The 22,457-nt window shown below is 39.8% G+C and overlaps 1 protein-coding gene across 24 annotated transcripts in view; it reads right to left on the reverse strand.

Annotated features, from left to right (window-relative positions):
• Positions 1-22,457, reverse strand: part of PRLR (prolactin receptor) — a 203,920-nt gene that overhangs the window by 104,980 nt on the left and 76,483 nt on the right. For 23 of the 24 annotated variants that reach the window (XM_021379337.1, XM_021379338.1, XM_021379340.1 and 20 more), the window contains one exon: positions 8,426-8,477. The gene's annotated coding sequence lies outside the window, so the exon portion shown is untranslated. Of the gene's footprint in view, positions 1-8,425; positions 8,668-22,457 lie in introns of those variants that run through there. The other variant, XM_021379341.1, reaches the window with a different exon arrangement.

Genomic DNA, 22,457 nt, shown 5'->3' on the forward strand with positions numbered 1-22,457 from the left:
TAAGCAGTATTTTAACATGTAATAGTAATTATTACAAGCAGTTTGGGTTAATTTAGCATTATTTAGGCTAAGCAGATACAGGATGATCAGGGTATAACGATGATACACTATACAAGGCTGGGCTTTTCCTGGGTGGGGAAGACTGGAATAAGTATCTTGAATGGAAGAATCACAGAATCAAAGAATCCAGAATATCTATAGTTAGAAGAGACCCACAAGGATCACTGAGCCCAACTCCCAGCTCCACACAGCACCTCCCAAAATCCAAACCCTATGTCTGAAAGCGTTGTCCAAATGCCCCTTGAGCTCTGGCACTTGGGGCCGTGCCTGTTGCCCTGGGCAGCCCATCCCATTCCCACTGCCCTTTGGGGCAGAGCCTTTCCCTAACCCCCGGCCCTCCCCTGTCACAGCTCCATGCCATTCCCTTGGGCCCTGTTGCTGTCACAATGAGCAGAGCTCAGCGCTGTCCTCCGAATCCTGTGAGGAGCTGCAGCCACCAAGATGCCTCCCCTCAGCTCCTCTGCCCTGGACCCAGCACACCCAGGGAACTCAGCCACTCCTCAAGTGTTTTGCCCTATAGAACCTTCCCTCTGTAGCCCTCCTCTGCATGCTCTCTAACAGTATTATGTCCTTATTATTATATTATGGTGCTAAGAACTGCACCAAGTGCTAGAGGTGAGGCCGCACAGTGCAGAGCAGAAGAGACAACCCCTCCCCTCACCTGGAGGCAGCATTGGACACGAGGCACCCAGGGTATGGTTGGCCCTTTTGGCTGCAGAGCACGCAGCTGGCTCATGTTCAACTATCAGCCAGAACCTCCAGATCTCTTTCCAATGGGAGTACTCTCTCCAGCGTTTCATCCCCCAGTTTGTATATACGCCCAAGGCTGCCTTGTCCCAGCAGTAGAATCTAGAATATGGAACTCACTCTTGTTCAGCTTCATGTGGTTGGTGATGGACCATAACTTGATTTGTCAGGATTTCTTTGCAAGGTCTCCCTTCCAGGGAGACAGCAGCTCCTCCCAATTTAGTGTCATCTGCAAACTTGGGCAATTTGCATTTGAATCCTCTATATAAGGCACTGATGAAATCACTAGAGAGAACTGGCCCTAAAACGGAGCCCTTGCTAAACCCCGCTAGAGACTGGCCACTATCTTGATGTAACCTCATTTACTACAATTCTTTGAGCCTGAACCATCAGCCAATTGCTCACCCATCACATTATGTTTTTGTCCAGTGGTATGCTGAACATTTTGTCCAGAAGGATGCTGTGAGAAACAGTATGGATGGCTTTGCTGAAATCCAAAAAGATCACAACTACTGGCTTCCCTTGTTCAGCTAAGTGTGCAAACTTGTCAAAAAAGAGATTAAGTTTGGCAGTTTTAACTAGGTTTAACTGCAGTTAAAACTTCCATATTAGTAAGTACTTTCCCTATTAATGTTTTAAAAATCTTTATTCTTCACTTTCCATATGCACCTTATTCTATTTTTAAATATTTTTCATTTTTATTCTGTATTCACACAACCACTTACCTACCTTCCATATTACCATAGCACATGACTCTGCCCTACCATAACTGAAGTGAACTGTTCTTTATTTTCTCTTTGCATCATATGATTAAATAAAACTCGTATTTTAAAGAAAAAGCCTACTCATTTTGGATTGGCATTCTTGAACTCTCATGATTTCCCAGCTAGTGTTGTGGGGTCAAGAAGTAGCAACAGCAGTGATCAATTTTTTCTGGACCAAGCTGGGAGCAGATATACGAGATCTGGCTACAAGTCATCTTAGCTTTTCCAAAGACCATCTCGTTTCCTTCAAGGAAGACGTCTGACACCATATGGAGGTGTCCAGCACACGGAATTCATCAAAAAGATCATTCTGTCCTAAATTATAAAAATTCTGGTTTTATTCTGTGATTGTTTCTATTTGTTCTTGCCTCAGCTAGAGGCCTGAAAGTTTTCTGAAATTACCAGTACAGAGTTTATAAGTGTTTTTATGAACTGGTACATACTTGCTCAGAGAAACTGTTATGTATCATATGTAAACCAAAAGTGGAAATGTAAGAAATTAGAAATACTATTAATATGAAATGACTTTACCCCAGGGGAACAATGAATGCACTGAGATTTCCTGTGCTATACAAGAGGTTACCTCAGGTTGTCAGGGGTCTAAAAATCAGGAGATCAGAAAATTCCTCAAGACAAAGACATAATTAACTGAGAAGCTAAGGGGATCATGGTGATAGTCTAACATATACGCAAGGCTGACATGGTTTCCTTAAATGCAGCCATAAAATGTAGAGATCTTTCAGAAAACTGTATTTTTACCATTTATTTTAGACTTTCATTCTTTCACATTTTAACACAATAAGATAGACGGAAAAAGAGAAAACAGAATCTCCATCGGTCTTCAAAAGACAGATAAAAATTCTAGTGGTCTCACTCAAATGTAAAATCTTCTAGCTCCTTTTTGGAGCATTATGTTTGCCCATATGAAAAACAGTGGGTTGGACATGATGATCACCAGTGGTCAGTTCCAACCTCTGTAATTCTGTGAGTCTAAGCAGGCACCTCTGCTTGGTCGGTCATATGCTGTTGCAAGGTATGGGACTATTTACAGTACAGGAAAGGTCATCAGGCAGATCCACAGCTGCACCTGGCAGATACATGCTGCAGGTAGGGGAATCACAAAATCACAGAATGGTTTAGGTTGGAAAGGACCATTAAGATCATCTAGTTCCAACCCCCTGCTGTAGGCAGGGACACCTCCCTCTAGACCAGGCTGCTCAAAGCCCCATTCAGCCCAGCCTTGAATGCTTCCAGGGAGGGGACATTCACAACCTTGCTGGGCAACCTGTTCCTGTGTCTCACCACCATCACAGTAATGAATTTCTTCCTAATACTGGCTCCTATGTTAAGTCTCGCTTCAAAGTGCCCCACAGAGCATGTTGCGGAGCTCATCCAAAGCCTCATGCATTCTCCACAAGTGTGCAAATGACTGCACATATTCAAAAAGTTTCTGAATATTTTTCTGTAATGCTTATGTGTTTCAAATGCTTCTGGAAGGAATATTCAATCCCTTACAAAATCCACGTAATTAGACAAGAGGCCTGGAATATGGAAATGCGTGAGTGCTTGAGATTTATACTTGTATGTTTGAGTTGATTTTTGAAACATTTTTTCTCATCTACCAATTTCACAATTTTCAGTGCAATATGGAAAATAACACATAATAAAGCAGTCTGAGTCAAGAGTCTGGAAACTTTTGAATACTGCACTGAACAGCCTTTTCAATCTCTTTTTCTGTCAGATGGTCTTGTTTAGAGACTCTGTGATTATCAAAACTTCTGAGTCTCTTTTCCTCTGGATTTGTATCTTCTAACTAGTTGGAATATTTAATTTAAAAATTAAACTTATATACATGTGTATTAAAAACAAGACAGACACATATATTATAATTGCTTTCTACCAAATAATTTGGTAGTGACATGTAGGCTGCCACTCTGAATTGCTGAAATGATCTAACACAAACAAGTGAGTATAAAAGTTTTATTTTTCTCTTACACTTATTTCTATAGAATTTGACAGAATACCCCATTTGAAACCTCATCCTTGCTGTCAAATTTCCTTGAAATTAGATGGCAAATTTAAAGAAAATCATCCATGTAAATCTTATTTCTATGGGGAAATATGTTTTTGCTTCTGCAGAACACAGTAACATAACATATTACTGGATAATTAATTAATGCCCAACTAAATACAAATATGCTGTGACATGGTGTTTATTTTATTGAGTAAATAAGGTCATATAAAAACAGGACTTTAAATTACAGGAAAATAATACTATAATTGCAAACGAATTTGCCATCCTGAAGAGGACTTTCAAGGCTTGAACTGCAGCAGATCACAACTGAAACTGTTCTATGGAAGTGAGCTGTGTTTGTGAATACTACAATTTGAGACAAAATTGATTGCTTTGACTCTCAAATCTCTGTTCTCCCTTTTCTAATCACCTCAGTGTATATCCTAAGTAATGTTCCTACAAGAAATCAATTTTGAGTTAACTGTTTGATGGAAAAGGGGGTATCTGTTTTTAATTAAAAGTAAGATTACTATATGATTTCCTAGATTTAACGTCCAGATAAGCTTTACAGGTGAATAATTATAGTTACAACTAGATTCCTTATTCGTATGGTTAGAAACCGATACAATTTTCCTCCTGGTTCAGTGCTTCCTGATTTTTTATTTTAAGAATTCCAATCCAAATTCTACTCAATCTCCCATCCAAACATCCTACACAGTTTATTTTGAAACAAACTTTTAAAAAAAAAAGTTTTGCAAGATCACAGGCTATCCTGTAACTCAAAACATGAAAGTGAAAGAAAAAAAATCCAAAATAATATAGTTTATACAGAAAACATCATTATTAGTGCAGAATTCTACTACACATATTCCTCTGGGAATAAGAAAGCACTTTGAATACATTATGAATTAAATTTTCATTCCTTAAGAAAACTTATTAATCAGTTGTTGAGAACTGCCATGCAATTTGACTGAATTCCAAAGGACAAAAAATTTGTAATTTCTAAAGCAAAAGTAAGTAGAGTGGAAATTCCAAGTAAGATGAGATAACTTGGTGTTTTGACGTCTTGGTGTTTGTCAATATCCAAACTCGACGAAGAGAGAGGAACATTCTGATGGAGGATACAACAGCTGCATGTGTCTAAACTTCCATGATTTGGAGATATTCCTTCCTAATCATGCATAACAGACAAGAAACAATTTGAAAAGAAGTCACAAGGTTCTCAGAAGAATGTTTTTACTAGTTAAGAGCATGCCTAAAATGACTGACTGTTTTAGAAATGGAAGAGGATAAATCTAATTTACATTGAGCAACGTTTTTGGCTGAAGCTTTTATCCAGCCACACAGACTAAAGTCAGCTGAAACATGTATGCAAGTTTTATGAAATTGTTACAGAGGAGAAAGAAAACAGAACCAGTCTTCTGAAATACTAAATATTCAGTCACAGATTTTTATAAAGAAAATTTATATTTTGCACACATACAACATTCATAATCTGCTTATTTCTAAAAGAAATTTCTAAAATGAAATGGTTTTCTTTCAGATTTGGCAGCATTAGCTGAATGCTTAGTTCAGCATGAAGTCTGTCTTTTCAATTTGCCAAAACACAATTAAGAAAACCTGTTAATTTCAATTACATGGTCTTTAAAGCTAATTTTCAGAACTGCCAATGAACTGAAAAATCAGTTACATTAAAATCCAATTACACTGTCTGCAAAACTATTCTTACCAATAGAATAACCTGTAGCTCTGATAGAAGTTACATAAAGGCAAACTGTAGGGCTAAAAAGTGATTGTAAAAAGAAAATCCGCTAGATACGAAAGTTTCTTAGCAAGTAAATTTTTACAGGGATTAAAGGTCAAGTTAAATTGAACCATTAGCAACCAGTATCTATGAGAACTGCGAGATACTATTCTATCAGAGGTAGGTCATTACGTCTTTAATGGGGCTGGGCAATAAAGAAGATAGGAAGGAGGAAGGCCAAGAAAGTGAGATACTTTCCTCCTGTCATCATTTAGCTCATGGAAAAATCTGAGTCCTTGATTTCATAATGGTTTATTAAATTGTTCCACAGTTAAAATCATAGAATGGCCTGGGTTGAAAAGGACCTCAGAGATCATCGAGTTTCAACCCCCCTGCTGAGTGCAGGGTTGCCAACCACTAGACCAGGCTGCCCAGAGCCACGTCCAGCCTGGCCTTGAATGCCTCCAGGGACGGGGCAGCCACAACCTCTCCGGGCAACCTGTTCCAGTGTGTCACCACCCTGTGTGTGAAAAACTCCCTCCCAACATCTAACCTAAACCTCCCCTGTCTTAGTTTAAAACCATTCTTCTTTGTCCCATTGCTATCCACCCTCGTAAACAGTCATACCCCTTCCTGTTCATACGCTCCCGTCAAGTATTGGAAGGGAGCATATAAAATACATAACTTGGTGTGGAGGACAGCAAGCTACTGCTGACCAATCAATAAAAGTTACTGTAATAACATGAGATGGTTCTTTGAAAGAATTAAGATCAGTTAGGATGAGGGAAAATGAGATAGCAATCAGGGCTAAGCAAGAACGGAGACCTAACCGGGAAATTAAGGCTTCCCTCCAGAAAGTATAGTCCAGAAAAGGGGCAACAAGAAAGACTTTGTAAATGAAGTAATTAGAGCATTAGATTAGCCCAATTAATTAGTCCAACCAAGTTCTGGTACTAGCTGAGTTGCCCTTTGATTCTACATTCTGAAGTCATGCAATCTCTATGAAAGGCAATTGTACAAAAGGAATAAATGGGAACCAAAATGGCACTGAAGCTGAAGCCATGGGAAATCAAGATTTTCAAGATGGAGTAGATCTTTGTAAGAATGGAATTGAATAGCAATAGTTTGGTCCAAAACTCAAACAAAATCCCGCCTGGAGGGTAAGATACTGAAACTATCTATGTACATGCAGGTACACAAACATAAATAAAACACTACCAAGGTCTGTAAATCTAAGTGTCTAAAGGTGCCAGAATGTTAGCTTCAAACAAGACAAACCCAAGAGGTAGTAGGAATAAAGCACTTCTGTTATTTTATGAGTCTCTAATTAAGCTGTGTCCAATTCTGACATGGAATACATGCCTGGGAGACTAAAAGTTCAGACTGAAATCCTGATGCAGCTGAAGTGGTTGAAATGCATTTGCTTCCCTGCAGTAAGGAATGTGTAAAAGCGAAACTTCCATGGGCTCTAAATGAAAGCCAAAGTTTTCAAAAGCCAGCTGTTTGGGAGCACAATTTCAGGTAAGAGCTGCATTTGCAACAGGTGGTAATTCAGCCGGAGCTATGAAAACCAAACACATTTAGGAGGGATCTTTAGCTGGGCAACAACAACAACAACAAGAAGACAATTCAATGGAAACAGCTTAAAAACATGAGAAGCCTTTCTTAGATTTGAAGATGAAAACACAGACAGCTGAACTATCCTTCTACACTAAGTCCATTGGACAATGTTGTCCTGTCAAAGTGTCATGTCTTTCAAAGAAAACTTAGTCTGAAGTCCAATTTTAACAAAACAAAAAATACCAGGATTACCTATCAGTTTTGCTCCTCATTGCCTTTAGAATATCTGCATTTGTCTACATTTTGTTTTCCTAAAATATCTGCCAGGTCCATGCCAAATGAGAGCAGACATTAATCTTCGGGCCAGATTCTTTCACTAGGCTGTACTTCATCACAGAAGACTGATAATGCACTCATGTCACAGACTTTCTGCAGATACTAGGTGCCACTAAAAGTGTACATGGTATATGGTAAATGGCTACATTCATTATAGTCAAGTGTTGCTTGTTGCTTAAAACTGTTTGCTGCATGGACAATCCACCCACCTGCCATGGAGAACAGAGTAGTTCAGCTGAAAATAATAGCAAACTATCTCTCAAAAGAAGACAAGACAGATAGTTGCAGCATAGCATTTCTGCAGCGGGAAAGCTTATGCAGCTAATATGGAAACATAATCCATATGCTGTCTTGCAGGCTGCTGCGCTCTCTAGAGGGAACTAATAGCAAAGGAAACTGTATTCTACATTTCCCCTCCCCTTCTCAGACCATTAATGAATTCTCAGGTGACTGTTGGAATAGTGAAAATATTACTGATGACGACAACGCAGTGTTTCAATAGGATGCAGGGGAAAAAATGCCTAAAAAGATGCATAGAATCAACCCCACCATTTTCTTTACTTATCACCAGCTCATTTAGCAGCTTTTATTTCCCTTTTCTCTGTTTCCCTTCAACCTTCAACTTCTAGTCTATGCCTACGGCAAAAAAATCTGAACAACACAGAATAGGATCTGTAACTAATGAGCATATACATGAACACCGAAGTGGGTAATACAGGAAGAATAAAATAACAGCTAGGGAGCAGTAGATAGTGAAAGATATGACGGCAGTTACGAGAGCTCCAGGAGGCTTATTTCCTCAACTAGCCATATGCTCATTAATGAATGACACAAATAAGGTGTATTTAGTAACATACATAACATAAAGGGGTAGGAACATGAGATCAGTGCTACTAACTGCATTAAAGAAATGTTTTCCAAAAATAAACACAATCCTGAATGTCGTTTTAAAAAAACGTGTACAGGAGTGGCATCTCTGTTTCTGGCTTCTTTTCGTATTTTAAAAGAGATCACTGACTGTCAAATGAAAATGGTATTTTTACAGAATGTGAGCTATACAATATTTAGCATAACATTAATTTTAATTTAGTCTTTTTAAGCTTTTAAAATTCTGCTAATAGAACTGAAGTCTACTCTGTCCTTTATACAACGGCACATAGGTAAACACACGGTAGGAACAGGTTTAACTGTAGTACTTACTTTTGCCTGGTAGTGAGAAGTATGTTGACCCATGTCAATTCATGAATACTTCCTGAAAAAGGAGGTGAAAATCCAGCATTTGAAAGAGTTTTGCATATATTTAAAAAAAAAAAAATCCAGAGAGAAAGAGGGGGAAAAAAGGATCCAAAGTAGAAAGCTGAACAAAGAAATAGCCTGTAAGGTTTACAGCTCTGACTGCAAAATATTCAGCCTGGCAGCTCTAGCAGAAATACAACTCTGTGTACTTGTACATGCTCTCCCCATTAGAGGAGGAGCCAGTTTTGCAACACTTATGTTCCTCGCTTGAGGCAAAACAGTGATTCTCTTTAGTACAAGCTATGTTTGGAGTGTGACAGCTTTAAAGGTGAGAGGTGTACTCTGGAGCAAAGGAATGCATCAGCAGAAAAAGGACATTTTAAAGCACTGGCTGCATATGCTACAGGTTGTTGTGGCTTCTTTGAAAAGCTTATTGCCTAAATTTTTTTTAACTAATAATCCTTTAACATAAATCATGTCTATAATACCCATTGTGCAACAGCAGCCCATGTTTTATAGTCTCAAATAGAATAAATAAATAAATAAATAAAACAAAAATTTACAACAGAATGAAAGGTGTTGATTACACAGCAAAAAGCTGACAAAATAGAAGAAAAAAGTCTTTCTTCAGTATTTTTGTTAGATTTTTCCTCTGTTTTGAAAGGAATTTCAGATTATATAATGGTGTTTCAAATTTTACTAACATACTAAATTATTTACTAGTCATCAGCCTCTCCTTAACTGAAAGTATTTTTACATACTCTTATTAATGCTTTCATTGACTTATATTTTTATCTTCTCTGTATTCAAGTCAGTGAATAGAAAATAAAAAGCATGCATTTGTAGTGAAAAGCAAGAAGATTGAGCAAGAACATTCTTCTTCATAACAAAGCTAGATTTCTGTGATGTCAGTGTTTTGTTGTTATTATAGTCAAGTCTTTCTAGTCAAGGTCACAATTGTTCATATCTTGTGACTAAATGGACATTCTGCAGAATATTTCTAACAATTAGTAATCTTATGAATAGTTTCTTGGCAAGACAGGCAGGCATTTTTGAGTAGGGAACATATACCTTGCAATCTATTCACACAGAGATTACAGAACTTCAGTTGTGCTTTTTTCAGTGCAGTTGGACTAAGCTAACTGCTGCAGAGAGGAACAGTTTCACTCTCTGCCTCTACTTGCTTGCTTCTATCTATCCATTATGTCTGCTGTGTTACCCATTTTAGGCCAGGTAAGGACAGTTTAGAGAGCTAAAATGGTAGAACATAATTCCTTTTTTCACTTCCTATTATAAATTTCTGAACACCCTCACTCTAAGGTCAAACAAATGCTAGCGATATGGGAATGGAATGCATAGCTGGCAATAAAGTTTCAGTCGATGGTATCATAAAACTATGCCCTAAAATATCAGTGTGTTCAGCTAGCTGTAGTCAGACTCTTCCAGTGACTTTTCTGTGTAGAAAGGGTAAATAGGGAATGTGTGTTTAAGAGAAGGCTGTCTCCTCAGAAATGAGAAAAGGAATAGACAATAGAACCTGATAGGTATTTCACAAGATGGAAAAGATGTATCAGGCTATGTCTTTTTTTGCTTTATGTCTGTATCCACTTGCTGCTGCTAAACAGAGGGAGATCAGATGAGGAGGAAAGGGTGAGAGACATAGGATCCTGCAGAGGGAAGAGATTTTCAAAACGAAGGTGAATCAAGAAAGTACTGGTTCACATCATCACTGTCTTAATTTCTCTAAGAGGACTGTAAAAATATTAAGGGTCTGCATGTATACATTTTCTCCTAACCAAAACAGGCTTTATACCCCTAGAATCTGGCTGTAGGGAATAAGAACACAAACTAAATCACCCATGATTTAGTGAAAGACAAGATGGGGGATTTGAGTTAATAACTATCACTGAGATCTGTAACAAGGATAACTTTAGACATTTATACCTGCACTATCTAGTTTATAGGTAGCTGATGTAATGCAACCTTGGCAACTGTGGCAGCAGACAGTACAGTGTGAGACAGTTCTTAAATATTTCTCCAGTATTGTGAAGTATTTTTTTTCAGCTTTTAATAAGCACCGGTGAGCCTGTGGCTATACTGCTACCTACACTGAAGCCAGTCAGGCAAGTCTGTACAAGCATACTTAGACACTGGTGGAATACTGCCAAGAAAAGACAAAAGTGATCCTAGCAGCACTGGATTAAGGGGAATATTTAAGGTAGCAGTAAAATCTCATAGGCGCAACATGCAGGTCACAAGATTCTTCCAAATTAGGATAGGTGAAAAGTAAAGTCACCAAGATGAGATAAAGGATCTAAAGCCTATTTATTACACAGTGACTAACGTAACCTGGGTGGTTTAATCTCGCAAAATAAAAGTTCATGTGGAAAATGGTACAAGCACTCACATGTCCTTATGAAGACAGTGTATGCCTATAAATACAAAAGTATGCATTAGAACAATCCAGTAGCTGCTTAAACTAAAGAACAATGCTGGAGCAGATAGAAACAGAACACAAATACAAGATGAGGCAGGAAGGTAAAAGAATACTAGCCATCAGCGTATGAAAAAATGGAGCAGGCTTCCAACAGGGCAAAAAAAGCATGGCTCTTCAAGAATAGAGTTTGGGAAATCTGTGGAAGGGATTATGGGCTTGACTCATTCCTCATCATGGAACTGGTGGATCCACTTTAGAAATCTGGTTTAGACCAGGATTTTAAGCTGCCTCTACAGTCAATGAAGAAAGATTATTTTGTGGCTGGGCTGGAAACCGAATAGTTTCATTTCCAGAGATTAATTTATTCAGAAAAGTTAGGCTTGGAAACTGTTAAAATCAGCTAATAAATTCCAAAGAGCACTCTTTACATTGACATCAACAGATCATCTGTGGAAAGGAGGTCTTAGAAGAGAGCATGGGCCTAACTTAATTTTCACTATAATGACATTTGTACCACTGTAATCGCACCAGCCTTAGTGAAGTTCTTTTGCATCACAGCTGTATCAGTCTCCTCAAACTCAAATTCAAACTTCTCAAAATATAATTTCACTGCCTCTCAGAAAGTGCAGAACAGTGTTACAACAGTAACCACACAGGGTTGGGAGGAAGGTGGAAAAGAGGATAAAAGTTGGAGGAATCAATGAAAGGAAGCAACAAGATTTTAGGAAGAAAAACACTAAAAGGAACTTTCCAGGCAGTTGGATTGAAAAAGCATATCAAAGGAGACAGCAATCTTTTTTTTTTTTCCCCCACAGCCTTTATTAAAAATACACTTAAGCTTTCCTCAGTGAGCAACTGCTCATATAGGGTTACAGCTCTTTGTCCCTGCCCTTCTATTCTTGTGGCTCACCTCCTCCCAAAAAGCAGAGGAAAGCAAACAGGACAAGCCTCAGCTTCTTAAATGTAAAGGAAAGAATAAAAGAAGAAAGAATTCAGAGAACAACATTTTTGTTTGTTGCTGCCTTCTTTCCTTACCACAGCTTCCTCTGAAGAAGCATCTGCTAAAAGCCTCAGGTGTCTTTTTAGAAACAGACAAAATGTATTTGGTATGGCCATTTTCATTCAAAAGAAGATGTGGCAAGTGTTATGGCCCCTCACTCATTATCAGGGAGGTGGTTGAGTCACCATCCCTGAATGTGTTTAAAAACCATTTGGATGTGTGGTGCTCAGGGACATGATTTAGCGGTGGGTTGTTAGAGGTAGGGTAGTATGGTTAGGTTGTGGTTGGACTAGATGATCTTGAAGGTCTTTCCCAACCTGAGCAATTCTATGATTCTGTGATTCTATCACATGACGTCAAAAGTCCTGCCCCTGTACTGGTCATGTTCACACCAGGAGAACAGCAGTACCTAGAACCAGGACGTCTTTAGACCACGGTGCTATCATTCTGGCAGAGATGTAGCTCATGCTACCTCAGAACGGCCCATGAGAATGGCTGAGAGCTGAAGACATGCCTGCTCACTTACGAAAAATATAGCTCTTCCCTGCTTCTAGATTTTTGGTCACAGACAAAAAGCATTGGAGCTGCTTTATTTTCAAGATTGCTTATAACACATTTCCAGCCTTTACATTTGTGAATCTTCCTCAGTATCCTTTGCTGTTCTCAGACAACTCTTGTGCTCCTGTCACCAATACCCAGAGCAGTGCAGCAGTCTGCAGTTAGGGCACCTTATTCTTGCACTCGTGTTATCTACACAGCTACACAGCAGGCAGTCCCAGCACTAGTACTTACTGCTCTGACGTGTGCAGATTCTACAGGACTCCGATCAGAAAGACTTCACTGCAGCCTTCCAGTACCTGAGGGGAGCTTATAAGCAGGAAGGGGAGTGACTTTTTACATGGTCTGATCATAATACAGTAGTACAGTGTACAGCAGAGCTCCACATGCAGCCAATGGAGGAGCCCACAGAGCAGCAGTGGATGAAGCCTGAAGGAGGCTGCAGCCCATGGAAATCCACTGCAGAAGCAGCCCTGGACAAAAGAATGTTGTTTGAGAATAGGGAAGGCCTTATGAGAGAGGTGATGGTAGGTGGATGTCTTGGCCACAGTGCTCATGAATAACTGGAGTTTAACATTTTGGTGTAAGGAGAAAAAAGTTCAGCAGAGTTGCTATCCTGGACTTCAAGAGAACAAACTTTAAGCTTCTTAGAGAGTGAGAAGAGACTTACCAGTGACCCCTGGGAATCTGCTCAAGAGGGTTTAGGGGTCCATGAGAGCTGGTTGCTTTTCGAGAAACACCTTCTAAAAGCCCAGAAGCAGGCAATTCTACTGTGTCACAAGTCAAGCAAGTGAGACAGAACACTAGCCTAACTGAACACGGAACTTCTCAACCTGGGGTAGAATAAGAAAGTATATGATCTTTGGAAGACAGGCCTGGTTTCACAGGGCCTGACAGAGCTGCAGTTCACATCTGCAAGGGGAAAACAAGAAAGCCCAACTTGAGCTGACATTGGTCACTGAGGTGTCAAAAAACAAAAAAGGCCTTTTCAAATACGTCAACAGCTGGAGGAAGCCAAAAGAAAACACTGGACTGATTCTTGGAACAGATGATCATTTCAACAAATAAGGAGAATGAAAAAGTGGATGCATTTAATGCCTTTTTTTTTTTCTCAGCTTCTAATAGTAATGAGAGATCTTGGCCTGCCTGGGCCTCAAAGTTGGCGGACCATGACTAGGGACGTAGTGACTTTCCATCTGTGGTCACTGAAATTATAAGGGAACAGTTAGATCACCTCAACATTCAAAAGTCCATGGGACTTGATTAGATTCATTCCAGAGCGCTGAAAGAATTAGATCCCTCTTAGCAATATACCAAAGGTCATGGGAGACTGGGGAGGAAACTAGCCAACTTTATACCAATCTACAAAAAGGGCATGAGCAAAGATCCAGGAAACTGCAGATCTGTTAGTCTAACCTCAGTCCCTCAAAAGGTATGGGGAATGTGCTGGGGGATGCAGAAAGCCAATCAGAGAACAAAGCTATTTTCAGGCATAGTCAACATAGGGTCATCAAGGGAAAAGTCCTACCTTAGAATTTTGATCTCATTCAATGATAAGGTCACCTGTTTGGTGGATGAAGGGAAGACAGCAGACATAATATTTCTAGATTTCAGTAAGGCCTTTGATCCTGTTCTTCACAGCATCCTTCTGGACAAAATGTCCAACTGTGAGACGAACAGGTTCACGCTGATCTGGGTGGTAACCTGTCTCAACAGCAGAGCTCAAGGCGTTGTAGTAAATGGGGCTACATCTGGCTGATGGCCAGTCAATAGCTGTGTTCCCTGGGGCTCAATTCTAGTACCAGTCCTGTTCAATGATCTGGATGCAGCAGTGGAATGCATTCTCAGTTAGTTTCTAATGACACTAAACTGTGAGGTGTGGCTGACTCTCTGGAGGGACAAGATCATTCAGAAGGATCTAGATAGACTTTGGGCAGTTAGCAATGGCATGATGTTCAACAGAAGAAAATGCTGGGTTCCTGAACCTGGAATGGAGCATTGCTGAACAAAGACATAGATTGGAGATGAGTGGCTGGAAAAAAGCTCAGCAGGAAGGGACCTGGGGCTGCTGGTGGCAGCAGCTCAGCATGAACCAGCAGTATGTCTGGTTGGCTAAGGGGGCAAATCATATTATGGGGTGCATTGAATACAAAATAGCCAGCCAGTCACAACAGGTGATTCTCCAACTATATTTAGTGTTGGTGCAGCCTCACCTGGAATATTCTGTGCAGTTCTGGGCTCCACAATACAAAAAGGATGTTAAGGTCCTTGAAGGAGTTGCATGAGAGCAACAAAGCTGGTAAAAGGGATGGAAGGCATGTCCTGTGAGGAGAAGCTTAGGACACGTGGGTTGTCCAGTCAGAAGAAAAGGCTGAGAGGCCTCATTGCTCTCTCTAACTTCCTGAAGAGGGGAAGTGCAGAGGGAGGTACTGCACATTGCTCCTGGGAATGATTAACAGGATGGGAATGGCACTTAGCTGTGCCTGTTCCAGGGGAGGTTCAGACAGGACAGTAGGGAAAATGTCTTTATTGTGAGGGTGGTCAAATGCCTGACAGAGTTCAGGAGGCATTTGGATAATGCCCTCAATAATATGCTTTAACTTTTGATTAGTCCTGAAGTGGTCAGGTAGTTGGACTTGATAATCTTTCTTGATCTCATCCAACTGAATTATTCTATTCTAACTTAAACTGGCAGAGGAATGGAAAAACAGTAAGCTCTATTGTCTACAAGTATATTTTCTTCTTATGAGAAAGCTCATGTAGTAAAGACAAAATTCATCCTGACTGAATTTTTTTTGTTTCATCTACAAACAGAAATATTTCTGAACTACAACAGTTTGGTTGACATAAGATGCACATATTGAAGTATTGGTTTAACAACATAAGATGTTGAACTATGATGCCATAAACACAAGACAGCACCTTACACAACGACATGGTTTCTCAATAGTAGCAGTAAATGACAGATCAGCCAACCCCTTCAGAGTTTAACTGTTCTCATCTCTTTGATCTGTAATTGGAGTTGTGCTGTCACACAAGGAGTAGTTTCTTATTAGATACTATTACTGATAAAAAAGTCTATTTACATTTCTAAACCATAATGCATTGCCACAAAACCGTACATTCAGCTAACACAGTGTATCTATCAGAATCTCATGTTGTCTGAAAAGATGAATAGAAAAAGAGGCATTAGTAAAAGCAGGCTTTCAAAGACATGTCTCCTACTTACTTATGATTTCTGCAAAATTCATTCATTCTCCTGAAGTATTCTAAGAAATAGTCTCATCCAATATTATAGGGCAGACAGCTTTTTAAAAGACAATAAACACAAAGAATATTTAATTTCTAACTTATGTGATTCTCTTAACAACAGTAGCGGAAAAACTGTATTTAATTTATTACCCTCTTTCTTTTCTTAATTTTTAGCCCCTGTCTTAAAATGCAGAAGTATTAGAACTGTCATGAGTCATTTCCTCCCTAAATCTATGCTAAATTGTTGAAATAGATGAAGAAATAAGTGTGAAGTCAACGACATATGTAATACTTGCAGGCAGATCTAAATAATGATGATAAGATTCCTCTATAATCTGTTTGATTATGAATTTGGCCTAATATACTTATTAATCCCATCAGCGTAAGCCCTATGGTGAAGAGCAGTCTCTCCTGAGTGATGTGAGGCTCCGTAGCTTCCTTTTCTTAAAAACTGGAGTGATGTTTCCCTTTTTCTCGTCACCAGGAACTTCTCCTGACTTTTCAAAAAGATGGAGAGTGGCTTGGAACCACATTAGCCAGTTTCACCAGAACCGTGAGATGCATGTTGTCCAGCCCCATAGACTTCTAAACATTCAGCCTCATGAGGAGATCTCTGACTTGCTCTGCTCTTAAGAGTAGGATGGATGTGCCTCCCAAACTCCCACCTAGAGTTTCAGGGGTGTTAGAAGCATGGGAAACCTGACTGCCAGTGGCAAAGAGATCACTGAGTACTTCAGCCTTCATGTCTGTTGAAGCTAGTTCTCCCATTTCATTTATCAAAGGGGGGGTACACTCTCCTTTGCCTTCCTCTTCTGACTAATGAACCTAGAGAACCTCTTTTGTTAGTTTTTCATGCCCTTTGCCAAGTTCAGTTCCACGTGCACCTTGTCTTTCCTGATCCCCTTTCTGCATGTCCAGATGACATCCCATGTATTCTTCCCAAGTTGCATGCCCTGGCTCCTGTTGCCTGTACATTTCCTTCTTTTCCCTCAGTCTGATCAGCAGGTCCTTGCTCAGCTGTGCCAGTTTCCTGACTCTTCTGCTTGATTTTTTATTCTGGGAATGGAGAACTCCTTTGCTCTCAGAAAGGTGTCTTTAAAGAGCTGCCAGCTCTGTTCTCTTGCTATATCCTGAAGGACAGTTTCCCAGGGGTTCCCATCCAATAATTCCTTAAACACCTTGATATTTGGTCTCCTGAAGTTCAGGGTTCTAACTCCATTCTTGGCCAGGCCTTCATTCCTTGAGACCATAAATTCAATCAGGGCATGGTTGCTTTAGCTCAGACTGCCTCCAGTCTTACGCACTTTAACGATCCCCTCTGCATTGGTGAGACCTGTTCCAGTAATCACAGAATCACAGAATCATTGAATAAGCAAGGCTGGAAAAGACCTACAAGATCATCCAGCCCAACCATCCACCTACCCCACCATGTCTCTCAACACAACATCTAAACACCACCAGGGACAGTGACTCAACCACCTCCCTGGGAAGCCCATTCCAGCGCCTGACCACTCTTTCAGTAAAGTAGTATCTCCTGACGTCCAGCCTGAATCTCCCCTGCCACAACTTGAGGCCATTCCTCCTCATCCTGTCACTAGTTATAAGACAGAAGAGGCCGACCTCCAGCTCACTACAACCTCCCTTCAGGTAGTTATAGAGAGCGATAAGATCACCTCTGAGCCTCCTCTTCTCCAGACTGAAATGCTTCACCTCTGCTTGGCCTGTCCAATATCTGAACCAGAAAGTTATCCTCAAGCAATTCCAGGAGTCTCCTGGACTGCCTGCAGTCCACCATGTTGCTTTCCCAACAGACCTATGGGTAGTTGAAATCCCCCATCACAATGAAAGTCTGTGAGTGTGATGTCTCATCAACAGGCTCCCCATGATGAGGTGGCCTGTAGAAGACTCAGAACACCTGATGACCTGTATTGACCTGGTTCCTAATTTTAACTGGCAAGTTCTCAACCTGATTGTGTCTGTTTCTGAGGCAGCTCTTCACCATCTATCCACTTCTTAACACAGAGGAAAACTCCACTGCCCTTCCTGCCCTGCCTATCCCTTCTAAAACGCTTGTAGCCCTTGGTCATAGTTTTCAAGTTGTGTGATTCATCCCACCATGTTTCTGTGATAGCAATTACATCATAGGTTTCCAATTGCACCATGGTTTCTAACTCGTTCTGCTTATTTCCCATGCTGCCTGCATTGGTATAGAGGCATTTCATCTGGGCCACTGGCTGTTACCTTCTTGGAGGAGCCCTTCCATATTCCTCTGAGACAAATCTGAGGTTTTCCCCTGCTGCTTCCTGAAGTGACACTGTTCCCTGATTTTTCTCTGTCACTTAGAAGTACAGCTACTTCCCTCCCTAAATCTAGTTTAAAGCCCTGCTGATAAACCCAGCCAGCTTGCTGCTCCGTATATTCTTGCCCCTCACCGTCAGTTGCATCCCATCCAATGTCAAAATGCCTGGTCTCTTGAAGGTGCATCCACGATCACAGTATCCAGAGCTCTAAGCACGACATCATCCTTGCAGCCGTTCATTCTGCTGGTCCATTCTCCTCATTCTGACTGGGTTTTAGTCTCCAACCAAGAGGATCGAGGAGAACACTACCTGTGCTCCTGATCCCTTCAGCTTCTTCCCAAAGGATGTAAAGTCTTTTCTAATGTTTTGTAATTTCTTAGTTGCTGCCTCCTGCGATCAAGCTCAAAAGAGCAGGAGTGGATAGCAATCCTCCGGCTTTATCATACCTGGTATCCTCTTCCCAATGTCTTGAATGTGGGCCCCCACCTTCTCTCACAACCCACGTAATCTCTCACTGGAGAGATTGGTGCCTCAGTGCACCTTAGCATGGAGTCCCTAATTACTAAGACCCTTGGCCTTATTTTTGGTGGCACTGGTTTTGACTCAGGTCCTTGGTTGGCCCATCTGAACTTGGTTGTCCCTTTCTGGAATTGAAACATTATCTGCACCCTCTTCTCTTTCCATCCCAAGAGCTTCATATCTGTTGGTGAGGGTGCTTCAGGAGCAAGAGGGAGGCTCCTCCTTCTGCTCTGAGCAGAAATGAGACTCCAGTCTCCCTTATCTTGCATGTTTTGCCATCTGTCTCCTCAGGGTTGGAAGGTTTCTTAGCTTCTTCTGCTTGTGGAGAATTAAGACAGGGCTGCTGGTCTGCCTGTGTCATGATACCATGCATCAATCTCTCTCTGATTGTGGGATACTTCTCATCTTGGTGATTTCTTCTTCCAACTCATCCACCTGATCAAAATTCAACCCTGACTATGGAAGAATGGCTACTGAAGATCTTTTCTGAAGTGTTCTGGAATGTATGAGAGTTTCTTCCTCTGAAATGATTTCAGGCTTCTGCTCCAACTCCTGGGCCCAACAGTTGTGCTATGCAAGAACCTTGAAAAATCTTTTCCCTTTTTATATTCAGAGTTTTGAAAGTCAGGTTATGTAACATATCGTGAATTACATTTTTATATTAGAAACTTTCTCTCTTAAGCATTACTGCCAATAAGTGCATTAAATCCATTCTAAGATACAAAATATTCACTCCCAAAATAATTTCACTATTCAAAATCATGTTATATGATCATTCAGAATCGTGCTGTTGTCTCATTATCTGAATAACTAGTGCACAGAAAAAACATTGATGATTATTTTATTGCCTATTGAGTATCTTTTATCTTTATATCTAGGCTGCTATTTATTGCCTTACCTTGAATGATTAATGTGCTACTTTTTAAAACATGGATATATGTTTGCTTGTGCTTATTTTCCTTCACAAGTACCAATTACTGGCCATGGTTGGAGGAGAAATAGTGAAATAAGTTGACCTTTCATCTGACCCAGTACAACTTGTTCTTCTAACAGTTCTTAGCAGAATTCAAATCAAGAAATGACCACAACAGAAGGTATAATGCATTTTTCCTCCCATTTATGGACATTTTCAAATATCTTCAGGTAATGAGTCTGAAGCAAGAGGTCTCTGCTATTGTTAACTACCGGATCTTTCCGAAGCCAGTGAAAAAAACAGCTAGTCCCCAAGAAGGACATTTGGAAATAGCTCCTTTCTATCAAGGCAATTCCATTTTCCACTGAGTTATTTTCAACCAAACTAATTTGTTGTTTAGGATTTTCTGGGGGAATGGATTCACTTTTTCATCAGAATCATGCTTTTTAGTTAGAAGGAATTACAAAAAGAATATCAGCTTACCAAAAGCACTCTACCCGATTAGTTTTCTATTGATATAGTCATTAATAATTAAACCTTACTTATGGAATCGCAGAATGGCTGAGGTTGAAAAGGACCTCTGGAGGTCATTTAATCCAGCCCCTGTTCTTTTCTTTATTGTGCTTTGGATTTAAATTTTCTCTTTGTTTTTCTTTTGTGCAGTATGAGTGATGGGCACAATTGCAAGAAAAAGCTTGTCAATAATGACAATAATTGTCTCTCTCCTTGTTAATTACTCATTTTTGTTGCCAAGATTCAATCAAGTTGTGTGTGATAGTTTGTTATCAAGAAACAAATAGTTAGAATGCTTAACTCTTAATTCTTGTTCTAATGTAGTAGTTCAAAACTGGAAAAATACTTTATTAGCAGGGTATCTCTACCTTGATTTTCAGCTTTTCTTTTACTGTGAAGAGCTAAATTCTGCAAAGAGACAAAGACAGGCAGTGACAGCAGAACGCTAGCAATGAAAATGGCTGTGACTGTTTGTTGCAAACAACAGACAGAAAAGGAGGAATTAATAAACTGATCTTTACAATATGACCTGAAGAGACAGATTCTGGAGACTGGAAAAAGAGTAATTTCGTGTAACTTGCTCAAGCCATTTTTGTGACACAGCACACTAGTCAGAAAAATTTCCATGGAAAGCAAAATAAATAAAACTTATGGCAAATAAACAATATAAGGTACAAAAGCACCGTGACAAGTAGAACTTGGATATGTTTTATGTTTGTTTTCTTGGTACTTAAGCTTCAAAATCCCATAAAGACTGCCTATCTGCGGGGATATCAGCTGTTTTCTATATCTTGCTGTTTTCTTTAATCCAAAGTAAGAATTTTTATGGAATGCACGTGCTTCCCTCTTTGTGCATAACAATTAAAATTGAATGGCTTTTTTCAATAGAACTACATATTTGAAAAAAAAAAAAGCCATAAATACTTACAAATTCTGTGCAAGATCACTTAAAATACAAAGCCTTGAAAGATTGTTTAGGAATGACCCTCAGAAGCAAATACAAAAAATAATGCTAATTTTCTCTAGTGATGCTACTCAAAGAAGTATTCCTAGCAAAGAGTATGGAACTACCATCACAAAACTACAGGAAACATGCTGCACAGAAAATAAAGTGTAAAGACAATAAAAGTTATTTCTTGAGGTCAAACTACTGCTATACTCTTCTAAAGCCAACGATGCCAAATTTAAGCATCCAAGTTACCACTCCTCTAAGATATAAAACCTAAAATCAACTGTCTGACCTGAGGAGAAGAATTACAGACAGAGTAGAAGTCCCAATATTTCTCATTAGTCAGTGGAAATAGGCTCCTTCCAGAATTGCACAGTCTGAGATTTCAACAGCCATGTTTTGCCATTCTCATTGTGAATATTTTTTTCCTTATGCCCACTCCAAATTTCACTTATTGCAACTTCTGACCACTGCCTTCTCCAGCTGTACACTTTTTAGAAGAATATGGCTTTTGGGTAGTTGAAGAATATATCTAGATCCCCCATTAGCTTTCTCCAGACTAAACAAATCCTACTCCCTCAGCCTATTTCTGTACATCGTACTCAGTTCAAGGGACCCTCTGCTGCAGGTTGTTGATATCTCTCTTGTACTGGAGAACACAGCAGTGCAGATGTAGTTACACCTCCCTAAAATTGCACAAATATGGATACCTGTTTCACAGTCAGAGCACACTATTGGCTCACATTCAACCAAGCATCCAACATAAGTCCCAGGTCCTTTTTAACAGGCTGTTACCCTGCCAGCTGCTTCTCGTTCTGCAGTGGTGCAGGGGGCTATTCCATCTTTGAAGCAGAATTATATAAGACTTATTTTGGCCCTCTCCTCAAGATTCTTCTGGTTGAAAGCCTGTCACATGATTGCTCAGACTGATCTCACCCCCAAATTACTAACTTTCGTACCTTTGCTAATGCTGATGTGTCATATTTAAGACCACTGAGGAAATTACACTATATCAAACCACCACTAGATGGTCAGGAAGCAAAAATAACGCTGAAACAAGAAGCCTGTAGTCTGTCTGTCTTCCAATACCATCTGAGCTACTGATATTCAATGTTCATAACAGAAGAAATTTGAACCTTTGCAGAGCAAATATTACTAAACATGTTATAGGTTTGCCCAGCTATGTGCTGACAGAACTTCTGGTGAAGAAAGTAAGCACAGGCTGATGGAGTATATGGCTTCAGGAGCTAGTGCCCCCATTTAGAAAACAGTCCCACTGTCTGCATTCCACTGTGTAAGAGGAACTAGAGAAATAATTCCCAGTTGCTCAGAGACAGTATCAACACATAAAACCAATTCAAATGACGTGAAGAGATTTTATGTGCTAATCACCTGATAGAACACTCACAGAAACCTTACAGAGTTTCTATGGTAATAATTTGAAACAGTGTCTTGTATTTATCTAGAAACCATTGTTTTCTATAACTGTTTCTTCTTTTTTAATTAAAAAAAAATAAAGTAATCATTCTTTGCTTGAGAATGTTTCTTTTTTCTT

This window comes from Numida meleagris, chromosome Z (genome assembly GCF_002078875.1).
Source record: "Numida meleagris isolate 19003 breed g44 Domestic line chromosome Z, NumMel1.0, whole genome shotgun sequence".
NCBI lineage: Eukaryota > Metazoa > Chordata > Aves > Galliformes > Numididae > Numida > Numida meleagris.